Source organism: Natrix helvetica, assembly GCF_964273705.1.
Source record: "Natrix helvetica genome assembly, chromosome: 1".
NCBI lineage: Eukaryota > Metazoa > Chordata > Lepidosauria > Squamata > Natricidae > Natrix > Natrix helvetica.
In genome coordinates this window covers 142,871,845-142,890,215 of record NC_138548.1, presented here as the reverse complement: position 1 = coordinate 142,890,215, position 18,371 = coordinate 142,871,845, and the positions used below count along the sequence as shown (strand labels likewise).

Sequence of the window (18,371 nt, the reverse complement as noted above, 5' to 3'; positions counted from 1 at the left end):
CCCAATATTTTTTGGGGAAACAGAATAAATTGTGTATTTGACAGATAGGCACCCAGAAGTACATAATAATCAAAATGTTAAAATGACTGTCTTTGGAGGGAAATGAACAAATAAAATTAGTTGGGAGTAAATTAGCTCCCAGAAAACAAAAATTTAAATGCAACTTGAATTAATTAGGAGCATAAGTAAATGAAAGTAATATCAGTCACAACCAGGAAATGAGTTTGTCTTAAGCATAACTCTTAATAAGATAGGCTGTGGTTGAGAACTTAAGAAATAATTAGACGAGCTGAGTAGAACCATATCATTTTGATTAATTTATCTTGATAACTGTGGGTGGTTTCCAGTTTCGTCGGTATCCAGCACATTCCCATATATCCAGATCAGAGCAACTATACCTCATTCAATTCAGCTAGCAAAAAATGTAGCTTGACACTTGTTTGTTTACGAAACATCAGCAGACATAAAAAAAAAACAGTTAACTGGAAAATTGGCAAGCAAAAACAGAGACACACATGATGAACAGGAAATTCATATTATCAATACATCTCTAGCTACATATACCAATAGACACAGGATTTTCCAGAGCCAATAGAAGAAATACTGTAGACAATTAACATGGATATTCCCAATGGGAATCACCTTTGCTTATTCTGTTCTTAACCCTTTTATGTAAAACCAATAGAGATGGAAAATGGGACCCCAGGTGATTTTGCCTCTATTCTATACCATAAAGGAAACAATTTGGTGAATTGATTCATATATCTAGCAATAGCACCAGAGGTGGTATTCAGCCAGTTCTGAACGGTTCTAGCGAACCAGTAGCGGAAATTTTGAGTAGTTTGGAGAACCAGCAAATACCACCTCTAGATGGCTCCACCCCCATCTATTCTCTGCTTCATGAGTACCAGCTGATCGGCTGGGTCTTCTTCTGTTGCCCTGCACTGGAGAACGGAGCTGGAAAGCAGGTTAGTGGTGGGGGGAGGGAATGGGGATTTTACAGTATCCTTGCTCTGGAGTGGGGTGGAAATGGAGATTTTGCAGCATCCTTCCCCTGCCACACCCACCAAGCCACACCACACCCATAGTAAAAAAAAATTAAATCCCACCACTGAATACCACTTAGACTTATATACTGCTTTACAGGGCTTTACAGCCCTCTCTAAGCAGTTTACAGAGTCAGTCTATTGCACCCAACAATTTGACTCCTCATTTTACCCACCTTGGAAGGATGGAAGGCTGAGTCAACCTTGAGCCTGGTGAGATTTGAACTGCCATATTGCAGGTAGCTGGCATTACATTCTGCTATTGATTTTATTGATTTTAAAATGTATTAGCTGCCCATCTTGCCACACAGCATTTCTGGGCGGCTTACAATATTAAATAACTGCAATATTTTCTCACTAAGAAGGTTAAACAACATGCTTTTTTTTTCAAGATGGAGAAGAAGGACATCTGCATTTTAGAGACCTGAGGATATTCTTTTACAAAACGAATTTATTGTGCTTTTAATGGAGTCGCAAGCATTCGGGCATTCTTGTCTCTCCATGTTCCACAGAGAGGGTTCCTGTGCAACTTTGGGCAGCCAAAAATGCTCTTGCTTCAAGGTTCATTCTGTCATTTTGTGCACATGGGAAGAGTCTAGGACTTTTCCTTCTGCCACATGTTTGCGCTCCCTTGACCCCTGCCCTCCAGCCACAGGCAATTGACAACAAATGTTCAGACTCAGCTGAACCTCTGCTGGTATTTCTCCAATGCCAATAGGCACCCAGTCCTCCACCTCTGTCCCCCACCCACCTGTTGTGGGTGTTTCACAGAGGAATCATTGTACTCCAGCAATTTTGCCCCAAGGGACAAGCAGACGTGCCTCCTCAGTGTCTTAGCCACTGAGCCACCATGTCCCTTGAATTACATATAGTTGGAGTCAAAGACAGCAGGGGGAAAAAGTGTGTAGTGAATAACACAGAGTCCTATCAGGAGCCTTAGGGATGTCTTCAGGTGTTTGCTTTTCAGGACTCTTTCCTTGTGTGACCAGAGTGAGGAATAAATCAGTAGCTTCTTCATTACAGCTATGGCATCTTTTGCATGGCTTGACATGCAAGTACATATGTCACTTTCTGCAGCTGTGATTTGCACATTCAGCTCATTTTATATTCTCTGCCTAAGGAAGGGCATATCCTCGATTTACAACACTTCATTTAGCAACTGTTCAAATTATAACGGTACGGAAACAAGTGACTTATGACTGTTTCACAGTTACTACCTTTGCAGCATCCTTAGGGTCCTTTGATCAAAATCCAGAGGCTTGGCAACTGGTTCATATTTATTTATGACCGTTGCTGTGTCCCAAACTCACATGATCAACGTTTGCGACCTTCTGACAAGCAAAGTCAATGGGGAAGCAAGATTCATTTAACAACCAGGGGACTAAGTTAACAACTGCAGTGATTCACTTACAACTGAGGCAAGAAAAGTCATAAAATGGGCCAAAACTGACTTATCAAATGTCTCACTTAACAACATAAATGCCGATTACGATTCATACCACAGTATTTACAGCCTTTATTGTCATTGTACATCATGCATATAACTAAATTGGTTTTAGTCTCACTGGTGCAATCCACAACAAAAAATATTGACAACATACCGTATTTTTCGCCTTATAAGACGCACTTTTTTACTCCAAAAAAGAGGGTAAAAATCTGAGTGCGTCTTGTAAGCCGAATGTAGCCACTGGGTCATCTGAAAATGGGGCAGGCAAAGAGGGGGCTGCAGAGATCGTGATGGCTGGAAAGGAGAGAGGTTTCGCTTTCAGAGCTCCCGCTCGGCTGGGCTCCCGAGAGGGCTTAGGCGGTGGTGGTGGTGGCAGCGGCTCCTCACATTGCTGGGGCGCTGCTTTAAGCTGCCCTCCTCCTGCAAATGAAAGGTGCCTCAAGGCTTTGGCTCCTGAGATCGGTGTGCTGCCATCCAAAATGCTGGTACCACGATCACTGCAGCGCCCGCTTTACCTGCCGCTTCTCGGGCAGTTCCAGGCAGCAGAGATCGTAGTAATAGCATTTTGGATGGCAGCGCACCATCTCAGGAGCCAAAGCCTTTGAATCAAGTTTGATTGTGTCCCATCTAGCGTTCTCCACCCCCACCCCCAAATCTCTCCGGATCCGGAGAGATTTGGGGGTGGGGGTGGAGAATGCTAGATGGGACACAATCAAATCGAAGCCTTTGAATCAAGTTTGATTGTGTCCCATCTAGCGTTCTCCACCCCCACCCCCAAATCTCTCCGGATCCGGAGAGATTTGGGGGTGGGGGTGGAGAACGCTAGATGGGACACAATCAAATCGAAGCCTTTGAATGAAGTTTGATTGTGTCCCATCTAGCGTTCTCCACCCCCACCCCCAAATCTCTCCGGATCCGGAGAGATTTGGGGGTGGGGGTGGAGAACGCTAGATGGGACACAATCAAATCGAAGCCTTTGAATGAAGTTTGATTGTGTCCCATCTAGCGTTCTCCACCCCCACCCCCAAATCTCTCCGGATCCGGAGAGATTTGGGGGTGGGGTGGAGAACGCTAGATGGGACACAATCAAATCGAAGCCTTTGAATCAAGTTTGATTGTGTCCCATCTAGCGTTCTCCACCCCCACCCCCAAATCTCTCCGGATCCGGAGAGATTTGGGGGTGGGGGTGGAGAACGCTAGATGGGACACAATCAAACTTCATTCAAAGGCTTTCGCTCCTGAGATCGAAGGAGGGAGGGAGAAAGGAAGGATAGGAGGATAGGGAAAGAGGAAAGAAGGCAGGCAGGCAGAAGGGAGGGAGGTGTAAGGAAGGAAGGAAGCATAGATAAGCAGGAGGGAAAGAAGGCAGGCAGGCAGGAGGAAAGAGGAAGGAGGGAACTGGAAGGGAGGCAGGAAGGAAGGGAAGGAGGAAGGGAGGGTGGAAGGAAGGATAGACAAGTAAGAGGGAAAGAGGAAAGAAAGCATCTGAATGTACTAAACAGGAGTCTTCAGGGAAAAGATGGATACATTGTGAAAACTCAGCTGTCAGTTGATCTTAATGTTATGAAATGAAAAGTATGCCATTTGCAATTAACTTGGCATAAAATAATTCATTTGCATTTAATTGTTATTGTTCAAAGAATGTTCGGAAAAATGTTCGGCCCTCCAGCATGTTCACTTCATCCAATCTGGCCCTCTTTGAAAAAAGTTTGGACACCCCTGTGTTACATGGTTGACATAAAATTGTTCTTAAACTGCTGTTAACTTTATACAGTTGATATAAAATATTTTACTATAGTATTTGGTTCAGAATCTTTTTTTTCTAGATTTTCCTCCTTTAAAATTGGGTGCGTCTTATATTCCGGAGCGTCTTATAGGGCGAAAAATACGGTAAATAGTATAAAGAATAATCCCCATACAAGTAATTAGGGTGAAAAAGAAAGAAAAAGAAAAACTAGTCATATGTTTGCACGCGTGTGTGGTGTGATTGTGGTTGTGTTTAAGAGTTTGACAGCCCAAGGATAGAAACTATTTTTAAACTTATTTGTTTGGCTGGCTATGCTTTCATGTCTTCTGCCCAATAGTAGAAATACCAAGAGACCCTGACCAGGGGGTGAATCACCTCAATCATCAATTGTTGCCATAAGTCGAGGACTCTCTCTCTCTCTCTCTCTCTCTCTGTGTGTGTGTGTGTGTGTGTGTGTGTGTGTTTGCAGAGAGTCCAAAAAGTCTCATTCCAACATGGAATGCAGTAGCAGCTGGCAAGTTTAACCTGCTAACTCTGAAATCTGAGCTTTTCACCAAAGCCTACGAGAAAGCCAAAAAAGCAGAAAGGACGTGCAAAAGAAACCTCATGCAAATATTTGGAAGGCACCGTTAAGCTGTAAACTCCTTGTAATGTAACGATATGATTCTTCATCTCTGTTACCGTTTACCAGGTCATGCCTTCAATTGCTTAATGCCCTTCAGAGACAGAATGAATTGACTGGATATTGCTTTCAAGCAGAACAGAAATATTTGCATTGTCACTTCATTTTGGCACCAGAGCTTTTCATTTTTCCTTTAACTCTAAAAGTGGATTGGTGCTTATAAAAAGCTGCATGTGTTTACGTCTGCAATTCTTCCTCTTCTGAGGTCAGTAGGCACCATTTCTGGGTTAGTGAAAGTGGAGTAAAATGTATTGCATTCACAGGCTGACTCTTTTTATCAGTATCTTCATGGGCTCCTTTGTTCAGTACAAGTCCCGACTTACAACTATTCATTTAGTGACTGTTCAAAGTTATAGCACCAATGAAAAAAGGGACTTATGACCATTTTTCATACGTACGACCATTGCAGCATCCCCAAGGTCACGTGATCAAAATGCTGGGAACTGGCATGCATTTTTGATGGTTACAATGTCTCCCAGTCATGCGTTCACTTTTCTTTGGAAGCCAGATTCACTTAACAAAAGTGTGACTAACTTAAAAACTGCAGATTCACTTCAAAACTGTGGCAAGGAAGGCGCAAAATGGGGCAAAACTCACTTAACAAATGTCTCCCTTAGCAACAGAAAGTTTGGGGTCGAGGACTACCTTTATATACACAATTGCTTCCTAAATGAAAATACGTTTTCCTAGTTTTGTGTATGTATTCCTATTCCAATATTTGAAGGGCTTCCACAAGGAAGAGTGCCTCGATCTATTCTCCAAAGTACCCGAGGATAGGACAAGAAGCAATGGATGGAAACTGTTCAAGGAGAGAACCAACCTAGAACTAAGGAGAAATTTCCTGGCAGTTAGAACAATTAAATCACTGGAACAACTTGCCTCCAGAAAGTGTCGATGCAAAGGTTTTTATGGAAAGATTGGACAAACATTTGTCTGAAATGGTATATAGAAGATCTCCAGGGTCCTTTCCAACTATGTTATTCTGTTATTCTTTGGAGGAAGAGATCTCCTCTGCCATTTACTTCTTTTGAAAAATTTGCATATCTTGCATTTCTACCAAATGATGTTCCGGATGTTCCAGAAACTTTTTGGAAGGAAGTCCAGATGATGATACTCCAAAGCTTTTAAAACAAAACCTTTTACTTTGACTGAAAAAGTGAAACTGACATCAATTCCTATCCAAGAGGAAATAATTTAAGACTGTCTCTTCCACTTAAAAAGGAAGCCTGCACCGAAAAAAAGTTAATCTCCCCCTATTATCATATTCTTGGCAAATCTAAGACAACTCGCTCATTTAAATGTCAGTAAGCATTTAAAATGGAGAAAAAGGCTAATTCCAACTGTCAATAAATACAGTATCTGGATTTTGTTTCTCCATTCTATAATTGTTTGATTGTTACGTTTCCCACTTGAAACCAACACTTCATGATTAATTACTGAGATGTCTACAGACCAGAGGTGGGTTTTTGACGGCGTTACTGCCAGTTCAGTGTGTGCAGTTACGTGTAAATAGGTTTGCGCATGTGCAGAACATTAAAATGTAAAACAAAAATACCATGGTGACTGGGGAACCGGTTCAGGGACATGGCAAGCATGCTGTCCCTACCAATTCAGCAACCCAGTCACAATTTCCACTACCGGTTCGCCCGAAGCCGTGCAAGCTGGTAGCAGCCCACCTCTGCTACAGGCAGTCCTTGACTTACATTGGCAATGAGCTTGACGATTATAGTCATTAAGTTGTCACAGTCTAAAGTGGGCCACTTTCCAACCAGGCTCAATTTTATGATTTTCATTGCATTGATTATTAAGTAAATGTAGCAGTTGTAAAGCGAACACCACGGGCATTGAGTGAATCGATTGTTCACTAATGGTGTTTTTTTCCCTAGAACCTGGAAGTTAATGCCAGTTTTGTGGGGGAGGGTCAAAAAGTGGGATCACGTGACTATGGGACATTGCAAATGGCTGAGTGGCCAAAATGCCATCATGTGACTGTGAGGTGAGGGCGGCCATTGGAACTTCCAAATTGGGTCGAAACTACATTTTTTTCAGGATAGGATCCAATATAATTTCAAACAGTGGCTAAGTGAGGACTATCTATATCAGAAATATAATAAGAGTAGAAACGTGTCGACAAAACCTTTAGAGGTAGTCCTCAACTTACAGCCACAACTGAACCCCAAATGACTGCTGCTAACCGAGACAGGTGTGAAGTGACTTTAGCCGCATTTTATGACCTTTCTTGCTATAGTGGTTAAGTGAATCACAGCTGTTGTTAAATTAGTAACACAATTGTTAAGGGAATCTGGCTTCTCCATTGACTTTGCTCGCCGTAAGGTCAGAAAAAGTGATCACTTGATACGGCTGGGATACGGCTACTGTCATAAATATGAATCAATTGCCAAATGTCTGAATTTTGATCACCTGACCATGGAAGGGGGGTGCGTGAAAAAAAAATTTCAGCGCTGTTGCAACTTCAAACTGTCACTAAACGAACGGTTGTAAGTCGATGACTATTGGCATGCGTGTATTTTTGCAAAGGAAGGAAGTTCAGCTAAATGTTGGCTAGGTGGCAGCACTTATCCAATTATAGCTGGTTTTCAAAAAGCTAAACTTAGTACAATCTGCTTAGAGATGTTTGGATGGGCAACCACCAGGAAATCCCATGACTATAGGCTAGACTGGAAAGTAAACCAACCAATCCACCAATCAATACATTAATAATACTAGAAGATATGAATGGCAAATCATGTCCATATAGTCCCCCCAAAAAACGACATGCACAATATGTTCAGATAGCCCCAAGAGTAGGTTTTGACAAGAGAAACTTGACCTTTCTCTTACTAAATGTCTGTGGAGATTCTCAGTCATCCAGGTCATGGATATCTCAAAGGCCCCACCATCCAGTCAGAGCTGAAGAAGCTTCTTGGATGAGAAGCAAAACGTCTTCAGAGAAAAACCAGAAATTCCAGTTGCCTCTTGAAAAAGCACCTTTGGGATTCTCTTGCTAAAGTTCAAAGCCACAAAAGATCTGATCTAAGAGATCTGCGTGAGCTCCATTCATGCTTGTGGCTTGATCAGGGCAGCAAAGAATCTCAACTGATTCTTGGTGAGCACAAGGAAGTCTTCTAATAGCAATTCTGTAGGTACTGGCACACCTTATTGAGCCTCACAATTACTGATCCTATATTGCTGGGCCATCACTAGCCTTCCACCTCCCCTCTCCTCTTCTTCCTTTCCTTTCCTTTCCTTCCCTTCCCTTCTTTTCTTTCCTTTCCTTTCCTTTCTCTTCCTTCTTTCTTTTCCTTTCTTTTTCTATCCTTTCCTTTCCTTCTTTCATTTCATTTTCTTCTTTCCTTTCTTTTTCTTTCCTTCTTTCCTTTCTTTTCCTTTCCTTTCCTTTCTGTTCCTTCTTTCCTTTCCTTTCCTTTCTTTTCCTTTCCTTTCCCAGTTGGATATTTATACACCTATGTTAGGTAACATGAAGGGAAAAACCTTTACACACATAGATAAAACAGAATGGACCTGCTGCTGACATGAGCAATAAGGCGTTTCCAGCGAAATAAAGTCAAATTAATTTTGAGACACATTAAATCCAATGACTAAGATTTAAGAAGTGCGTATGTCTTCTGTTGAAATCAATTGGATTTAAAAGTGCTTACCTTTGGCAGGATTATGGCTATAATTTAGATCATATGCAGCAGCTTAATGAGTTTGTGCATCACTGCCAGAAAAACTGTTTGCATAAATAATCTGTTAATAAAATAATTAGTCGAACTATAAATCTCCCACAAATCAATAGCCTCGGAGCACACAGGATCTGCTATCAAAATCTCTTCAGGACCAAGGAGTAGAGACAATGGTGGCAGGATGTATTCAAGAATATAATCAGCAGTGTAAAGGCTTCATAGAAGCACATACTACTGTGCATGGGTGCATATACAAACACATACACAGGTTTATAGAAAGTAGTAAAAGTAGAGCTGGAAAAACTGAGTAAAAAAATACCTATTTAAAAGCAACAAAGTGAAAAATTAAAAGATCAGCTTTTCTAAAATCACTCATAAAGAAAGAAAGTAGTAAATTATCAAGAAATTTTAAAGCTGAAGGAAATTTTACCCTTATATTTCAGTCTAAGGCAGGGGTGACAAATTTGTGGCATCAGGTTGTCATCACATGACATATTGTGACTTCCCTCCCCCCCCCTTTGCTAAACTGGGGGTGAGCATGGCCAGCGTGGGATGCTTCCTGCCCACGGGCCACAGTTTGACACCCTGTTCTAAGGCAATGCAATAGGGAGTCTGTAACAAATTTTTAGCAAAGAATTTGCCTTCCTTTCTTTGGGGAGGTCTATCTTTTTTCTTTAAGAGCAACTCCACTCATGGTGTTTCTTGGCAGAAAGGTTTGATGGAAGGCTTCATCTCTTCGTCTGTGTTCTGTGGAGGAAGTGCTATCATTATACAATAGACTATCCAGCATAACAGATCTCAGTCATAATTCAGTATTCCTTAACAAAAGTGACAGTTTCAGAAATTTCGATTGGGAGGGTTTCAAAGTGAGATGGGCAGGGAATAGAACAAACCAACAGAAGAAGGAAAATGAGAAGTTGCTGCTCCTTATTGTCCCAACGAAAGCTGACTGCAGTGCTTGAGGAACAGTGATGGGCCAGAAGGATGAGATAATCAGTCTTCAGAAATCTTTTTCTTTTTTAATCAAATCATTCACCCCTTTCCTAAATGTCCAGAGTTTCCAAAAAGCACCAAGGCTGCTCTTACTAATGATCCTTCCCTGAAAGAAACCAAGCCTTTTCAAAAGGAACTTGACATCCATGGAACCAGCTCTCCCCACTGCTCCAAATAATTCTATTTCCTCTTCTAAGCAAAATGTTCATAAAACATGAAAGTGTTACTGTGCACTGTGCAGAATATTCACAGGGTGCACAATTGAATTGTCCTATAATCAGAGGTGGTATTCTGCCAGTTCAGACCGATTCACCCGAACCGGTAGCGGAAATCACAGGTGGCCCCGCCCACTCAGCCCAGCTCTATGGCATCCCATTTAGGCACTTTTATTAGCCAAGGCACATGCATGGAAGGGTGAGCGCATGCACAGACAGGGCATGTGCGCTCCCATTTGCGAACCAGTAGGAAGGTAAGCCTGGAAGCCCAGAAACATATCTAACTGCCAGCAAAGACCCAACCAAGGGGCAAGGCAGCCGCCACCACAGCAAACAGAAGGCGGCACCAGAGTCCCTATCACACCTCCATAGGCCAAGTCCACACGAAGCGGCCAAAAAAGTTAAAGTCACAGTCCTCATTGAGGACTCTCCATGCAATATGAAGATTGACACGGGGTCATCCTTGACCACAATGTCTTGGGAAGTGTTCAAACAGACTATCCCTAGCCTTAAAAAGCATCAGCTACGGGTTCCAGATATCCGCCTTCGCGACTACCAGGGGAACCGAGTCCCCATCATGGGCCAGGGCACCTTCTGGGTGAGGTTCAAGACCTTCTGCGGCCAGCTACCAGTGACGGTAGTCAACGGAGACCTGCAGAGCCTCCTGGGGCTTGACTGGTTCGAAGCCCTAGGCCTAGAAGTGACCGGAATCAACGCCATAGGAGACGACAGCACTGAGGAATTCCTCAAGGAGTTTGAGGATGTCTTCGGCACTGATCTAGGTAAGTATTAGGGGACTCCAATATCTTTTAACGTGGATGCCAATGTAGCCCCCATCAGGCTAAAACACAGGAGAGTACCTTTCACTCTCTGCCCTAAAATTTATTTGGAACTAGACGAATTGATTGGCCAGGGAATCCTAGAGCCGGTAGATCACGGATGCTGGGAGGCCCCTATAGTGACACTTGTCAAGCCTGAGGGAGTCTGTCTGCATCTGTGTGGATTACTAGTGCACAATAAATGAAGCTTTGCAGCAAAGCGCTTATCCTGCACCCATTGTACAGCATTTACTACACTCATTAGTGTAGGAAAAGTTTTTGTAAAATTAGATATAGTGCAGGCATACCAGCAGTTACCTGTAGATGGCACCACAGCAGAGGCCCAAACCATCGTGACGCACAGGGATGCATTCAAATGCACCCACCTTCAATTCAGAGTTAGTATCACCTCTGGACTGTTCCAAAACATTATGGAACCGCTTTTGCAGGGGATTCCAGGAGTCGTCCCCTATTTTGATGACATATTGGTATCGGCTGCAAATAAGGAGCAATTATTTAAAAGATTGGGAGCTGTTCTGGCCAGAATCAGAGACAAAGGCCTCCGCCTCAAAAAAAAAAAAAAAAAAAGCCAAATTAACATGCCAAGGGTTGAATTCCTAGGGTACCTCATCACCGGCTCTGGGAGTTTGGGCTCACCCAAATTGCGCATTGCAGTATTAGAGGCCTTGCACTTAGGGCATCCTGGAATTGTCAAGATGAAATCTTTGGCTAGGAGTTACGTGTGGTGGCCTAACATGGACAGGGAGATAGAAGAATGGGTGGCTACCTGCACACCATGTCAGGAGTCCAGACCAGCTCCCCCAGAGGCACCCACTAGGGAGAGGGAGCGACCTCAAGCACCATGGTCTAGGGTGCACATAGATTTTGCTGGCCCAGTTCATGGCCAGACCTTTATGGTAGTTGTGGACGCCAACTCAAAATGGCTAGAAGTAGTCCTCATGACCTCTACCACAGCAGAAGCAATCATCAAGGAACTATGGAGACTTTTCTCTACTCACGGCCTGCCCGATGTCTTGGTCTCTGACAACGGGCCCCAATTTACTGCCATGCAATTCGAAACCTATTTAGCAGCATAGGGAATCAGACATGCCCTGGTCACTCCATTCCACCCAGCTTCCAATGGTCAGGGGGAGAGAATGGTGAGATCTGCAAAAGAAGCCCTGTCCAGGATGGGCCAGGGAGATTGGCAAACACGGGTTGATCAATTCCTTCTAATACAGCACATCACGCCAAGTGCTACCACTGGTAGAAGCCCTTCCAAGCTTCTAGTGGGTCACCGACTAAGGTCCCACTTAGACTGGCTACATCCAAACTACTCTGCTGCATCGCCCCCAGATTCGACGGGCAAAATAAGAAACTTTAGCGTAGGGGATCAAGTTTATAGCCACAACTATGCTGGAGGAACTCTTTGGATTCCTGCCACAGTAATAGGCATCACTGGGCCTCACTTTTACCTATTAGAGCTCGAGTACGGTTGAAATTGGAGACGGCACATTGACCAATTCCGTGGCTGTATCTCCAACCCCAGTCTTAGGCAACCAGAGGTAACTCCTGCACGAGTTAGCCAAAGGCCCACCCAAAAGGAGCACGAATTCACTCCTTCCATGGATAACTCAATCCCAAAGGTACCGGGGCACTTATCTGTAAGTGTTGCAGGCCCACAGCGAGTTCCAAGTGAACCGACTCCAGAAACTCCATCCGCAGCCTGTGAGAAGTTCCAGGAGCTTCCACCAGGCGAAGCCGCAGAGACAACAGATCCATCCAACCTGACTGAAGAATACCCACCAACTGAATTGCGCAGGTCTGGGCGAGCCATCAGAAAGCCCGCCTACCTGCGTGACTACGTCACAAGTCAGTTGAGCCCATCTAAGAGGGGAGGGGTGTTAGATACCAGAAACATTAGTAATGGTTTACAGCAAGGTCCTCTGTTCTGGCAGGAACAGAGATTCAATCTGATTGGTCGAAGGGTCTGACAGCTCCCTATAAAAGGGCTGCTGTCAGACTGAACCTTCGCTGGATTGTACATAGTTGACGTGTGCTAATAAAGAGCTCAAGATTCTCACCAGCTCAAGATTGACGCAGCCTTCCGTCCTTCCCAGGTTAGTAAAATGAGGACTCAGATTGTTGCTGACTCTGTAAACTCTTTAGAGAGTGCTGTAAAGCACTATGAAGCGGCATATAAGTCTAAGTGCTATTGCTATTGCTAAGTGCTATACACACAGGATTTGGGTGCTGTTTCTAGATTCATGCCACCTCCCATTGCTGATATAAAGGTGTCCTCCTGGTACAGATGCTCAATCCATTTTTTCCCACTGCATCCTTTGGAGCTTGGAGGTGCTTATTCCTACAGGTGGAAATTACCACCAATATCCATGTTCAATGGCTTTCCCCCCACCTCCTTTATGCTTCCAGTGCATCATGGTGTGCTTGTCTGAAGATTCTGGAGTTTGTGGCTCCAGCCAGATTGGTCTTCTTAGCTTCTGCTACTTGTGATGTAATACCAGTTAGACAACAAAGTTTCCACAGAGTCCAGTGTTTACCTTAAAATAATGACCATTAAGATGCAAAATCTGCCTCTTTCATATAGAGACAATGATGTAATATTGCTTTTGTTATTTTTCCCCTCCCAGCACATACCTGCTTGTTTGGAAGCCAATTCATGATCAGATGGAGAAAGCACAGGTGATCTCTGACTCTTTTTGCAGCTAGGAGTGCAGTTCTGGGCTGTTTTGAGGATAGCTTTAGGATTTGAATGGGATGCAGTGGCTCAGTGGCTTAGACCCTGAGCATATCGATCAGAAAGGTCAGCAGTTCGGCAGTTCAAATCCCTAGTGCCACATAATGGAGTGAGTGGCCATTACTTGTCCCAGCTTCTGCCAACCTAGCAGTTTAAAAGCATGTAAAAATGCAAGTAGAAAAATAGGAACCACCTTGGTGGGAAGATAACAGCATTCTGTGCACCTTAGGCATTTAGTCATGCCAGCCACATGACCATGGAGATGTCTTCAGACAGCGCTGGCTCTTTGGCTTTGAAACGGAGATGAGCACTGCCCCCTAGAGTCGGGAATGACTAGCACATATGTGCCAGGGGAACCTTTGCCTTTAGGTTTGAAATAAGGTTGTGGGGGTAGAACAATCCATTGGTCTGAATTAAAATGACATGTTGTCTCCACTCTCATCAGAGTCCTGTAGCAAATAAATCACAGTCTTCACACGGATACAGAGTTTTAAGAGATTGGCTCACAGTTATACATCATGACTATCCATATCAACTGACTCACCAAGATATTTCAATTGTTAGCTAAAGAACTGGTCTTGTAATTCAGCATAATACAGATGCATATAACATACAAAGTACGTTGTATGCCCACTAGCAAAACTCTCTGGAAGGTTTAAAAGGGTTTTTCCCCTAAGATATGAGGAATTCCATCTGCTCTAAACTATAGGCTTTGTTATCTTAAACCATCAGCATAGCTTTCATAATTTTCATTGTAACAACCCACTGCCTTGGCCAGAAATCTTATTAGATTAGGGCCAAAGATCAAGTCTTTTAGCTTAGAAGGCCATAACTTTTCAGAATTACAAAATAACAAAGTTGGGAGGAACTTGGGAAGTCTTCTAGTTGAAACCCTGCTCAAACAGGAGACCCTATACCACGTCCAATCCCTTCTTAAAAACCTCCAGTGATGGAGCATCCACCACCACCTCCTCCTCCTCCTCCTCCTCCTCCTCCTCCTCCTCCTCCTCCTCCTCCTCCTCCTCCTCCTCCTCCTCCTCCTCCTCCTCCTCCTCCTCCTCTTCTTCTTCTTCTTCTTCTTCTTCTTCTTCTTCATCTTCTTCTTCTTCATCTTCTTCTTCTTCTGGTTTAAAACTTAAGGATTACTTTATTGATAATGTACAGGATCTTTTAGGTTGCCACAGCAGCTGCCTGAGTTCTTTGCACAGACACTCTGGTGGTGTAGGTCTTCGCCAGATGATCAGTGAACTCCTGACAAGGAGATTTAGTGAAGACCGTTTCTTTCCAGAGATCAGGCGTCAGATAACTGTAAGACTTGGAAACAGCATCAAAGGTGGCTTTAGCAAAATTGCCCAAGATAGCATTGCAGCCCCTGGCTGAGGTGTAGCAGTCATCAATTCCCCCCATCATCAGTAGCTTCTTGGGAACAGAGGCAGACACAATCCCTGTGCTACATGAGGTAGGAATGAGGCAAACCAGGATGGACCCACACCAGCCTGTCACACTGTATGGCACAGTGTGAGGCTTGTTTCCCCAATAGGCCCGCCTCACTGGCACGATAGAGAGTTTCACCAGGATGATGGCCCCACAAATGGTCAAGGCAACTTCTTCCGAGCACTTGACTCCAAGACCAACATGACCGTTGTCATCCCCAATGGCAACAAAGTCCTTGAACCTGGTGCGCTGGCCTGCCTATGTTTGCTTCTGCACTGGCATGATTTTCAAAACTTCATCCTTCAGCAAGTAACGCAGGAAAAACTGTTCTCATTGTCAGGATATTTCTCCTTATTTCTGAGTTAGTTATCGCCTTGATTAGTTTTCATCTGTTACTTCTGTCCTCAGGTGCTCAATTCAATCTCAATGACACACACCTCTTTTTTTTTAATGGCCATGATCCTTTTCTCCCTCCTCTCTGTCTTCTTCCCCCTTCCTTCTGTGAAGTAGAGTTTACATAAAGGAAACTGTAAGAGGAAACAGAGTCCCCGTGACCCGTTTCCTTACAAGCATGCCAGGCAAGAAATTTTAAAATTATAACAAGCACTCAAAAAGGTGGGAAGGAAGGAGGAAGCCTGAAAAGCCTTTTTTGTGTGTGTGTGTGTTGCTTGCAAATTCCAAAATGAATTCACCCTTTCTATTTTCTCCTTTGATTCATTCTCTAGCCTAGATTAAAGGAGAGGGACAGTTGGGGACAGCACTAATCTGCATTCTTTGAAAGAGAAGGAAGAAGAAGAGAGAAAATCTCACTGCTTGGGAGGCAAGTTAGAGGGAGAAAGAGAGAGAATACATGAGAACGATGCTGCCTTAAATTTGTGGGGCCACAGGTTGAACTTGGTCATTTTGCCATCTAGAGCAGTCCAATCTTAACAAGTGTAAGACCTGTGGACTTCAGTTCCCAGAATTCCCCACACAGCTGTGCTAAAGGTTGGACATCCTTGCTCTAGAGCAGAGCTGTCAAACTCTCGGCCCGTGGGCCGGATGTGTCATGCGCTGGCCCGCCCACGCTCAGTTTAGCGAAATGTAGAAAAGTCCCATAAGTCATGTGACACCGCCATGAAAACTTGAGTTTGGTAACCCTGCTCTAGAGCAGTGGTCCCCCAACCTTTGGGCATCAGAGACCCGTGCTGTGCAGAGAGGTTTTTATATGGACCAGAGGGGGCATGGTTTCACATGTTGCCTAAGTACCATTGATGGGATTTTGCTTGCTTGCTTGCTTGCTTGGCCCGGTGCTGATCCACAGATCGGGAGTTGGGAACCTCTGCCCTAAAGGTCCCGGACTCAGTCGTTTAATTCAAAAGCAATGAACTGAGGTTCTGCCTTTAATTATCTCCGGAGAAACCCTGCAACCAATAGTGCTGTTTCTTTTAAGCAACTTTCCAAAGGAAGACTTAAAGACGGAAAGATACTAAAAAGACTCTTTAATTGAGCAAACTCCAACCTTTACAGTGTTACAGTATGAATAAATATGCAGGCAAAAACCAATAAGCAATAAGCAACTGTAATTATAGCCAAAATTACACAGAAAAGCAGTCCAATGCAGATATAAAGAACAGAGTTTATAATTTACATTAAAAGGCTTTAAGATATTGCCTGCAGTTTAACTAGCTTCAAGGTACTGCGAAAATAATCAAGGGACTTCCTGATGACTTATGAACAGAACAGCTTGGACTCCATTGTGAAAATAAAATCTAGGCTGGATGGCTCAGATTCCAATTCCAGATTTGTACTTTGCATTCAGTTCTCAAAAGGGATCTCACAGTGAGTAGAAGCGTGGCCATGTCTCTTGCTTGGAACTTCTTAAAACCGCCACCCCTTTTCTCAGGGGGGTCATATAATGGCCATAGAAGACAACCATGCAATCTGGGGAGAAGATGCAGCTGCTGTAAGTAGCCAACATGTGCTATGTTTGTTCTTCTGTTTTCTCTTAAGCATCTTCTCCAAATTATTTCCTAAGGAATTTTCAGTCCTAATTTAAAGCTTCACAAGAGTTCTTCAGATGATTGCAATAGTGCCATTACAACAAATTTACTAGGTCATTTTGTTCAAGCTGGCAAGACCCCTCAGAATTACACTTTTGCTTAATTATTTCGCCTTTAAATCAAATTGACCCCTACCTGCCATTACCCAGGCTGCAGCACTTGCACGGGGCCTATTCAATTGTGGCAGTTGATTATTGTTCTCTCCTAATTATTGTTTAGATTCTTGGGGAAGGTGGGGGGACCTATATGAAAGTGAAACTCAGCTGCTACTTGAGATGGAGCTACTTTGCAATTCTTAAAGAGACATGTCTCTATATTAGCAATGTGTTTAGTACCTAGACGACTACTGGACTGGTCTTGAGTGACACAAAGGAAAGAGCCCTTAGATTTTCCTTACCTTTCTTGATTATTTCATTACTCACAATCTCTGCTTTTTGAGTTCTTCTCATGGCAGCAGTGAAGCAACTATCTTTTGTTGTTGCACAGGTAGTTCTTGACTTACAACGGTTCTCTTAGTGAACATTCAAAGTTATGATCCTGAAAAAAGTGACTTATGATCGTTTTCCACAATTATGACTGTTGCAGTATCCCCATGAAAGCGTGATCAAAATGCAGGTGCTTGGCTACTGACATTTATAATGGTGGCAGTATCCCTGGGTCATGTGATCCACTTTGGCGACTTCCTGACAAGCAAAGTCAATGGGGACGCCAGATTCACTTAACAACCGTGTTACTAATTTAAGAACCACAGTGATTCATTTAATAAATGTGGCACGAAGAGTCGTAAAATGAGGCAAAACTCAATAAACAAATTTCTCACTTAGCAACTACAATTTTGGGCTCAATTGTGATCATACGTTGAGGAGTTCCCGTAGTCACAAAGACTTGCTGCCTCAACTTGGAAACTCATGCAATTTCTTCAGGACAAATAACTGCCCCCTTCACTCTGTAAAACTAATATTTTCAAGCTTGAGAAGGAAAAGGAACATAACAATTCATGATCGGATTCCACAGACACAAAACAGAGACAGCAATAGCACTTAGACTTATATACCGCTTCATAGTGCTTTTACAGCCCTCTCTAAGCAGTTTACAGAACCAGCATATTGCTCCCAACAATCTGGGTTCTCATTTTACCCATCTCGGGAGGATGGAAGGCTGAGTCAACCTTGAGCTGGTGAGATTCGAACTGCCAAAACTCTGGCAGCCAGCAGTCAGCAGAAGTAGCCTGCAGTACTGCATTCTAACCACTGTGCCACCACTCTTAATACAGCTTGTGTCATTCCCAAAGGAAATCAATCCAGGGTAAAATTCAGCAGGTTCTGACAGGTTCTTGAGAACTGGTAGCAGAAATTTTGAGTAGTTTGGAGAACTGGCAAATACCACCTCTGGCTGGCCCCAAAGTGGGGCGGGAATGAAGATTTTGCAGTATCCTTCCTCTGCCACACCCACCAAGACATGCCCACAGAACCGGTAGTTTAAAAAAAATTGAATTTCACCACT

The 18,371-nt window shown here is 43.5% G+C and overlaps 1 pseudogene across 1 annotated transcript in view; it reads right to left on the bottom strand.

Annotated features, from left to right (window-relative positions):
- Nucleotides 1-14,562: 14,562 nt before the first annotated feature.
- The window catches only part of LOC309393195 (small ribosomal subunit protein uS5-like), a 102,087-nt pseudogene continuing 98,278 nt past the window's right edge, over nucleotides 14,563-18,371 (bottom strand). Inside the window, exon 2 of the transcript in view lies at nucleotides 14,563-15,126. The product of the transcript in view is annotated as a small ribosomal subunit protein uS5-like (transcript). The remainder of the gene's footprint in view (nucleotides 15,127-18,371) is intronic.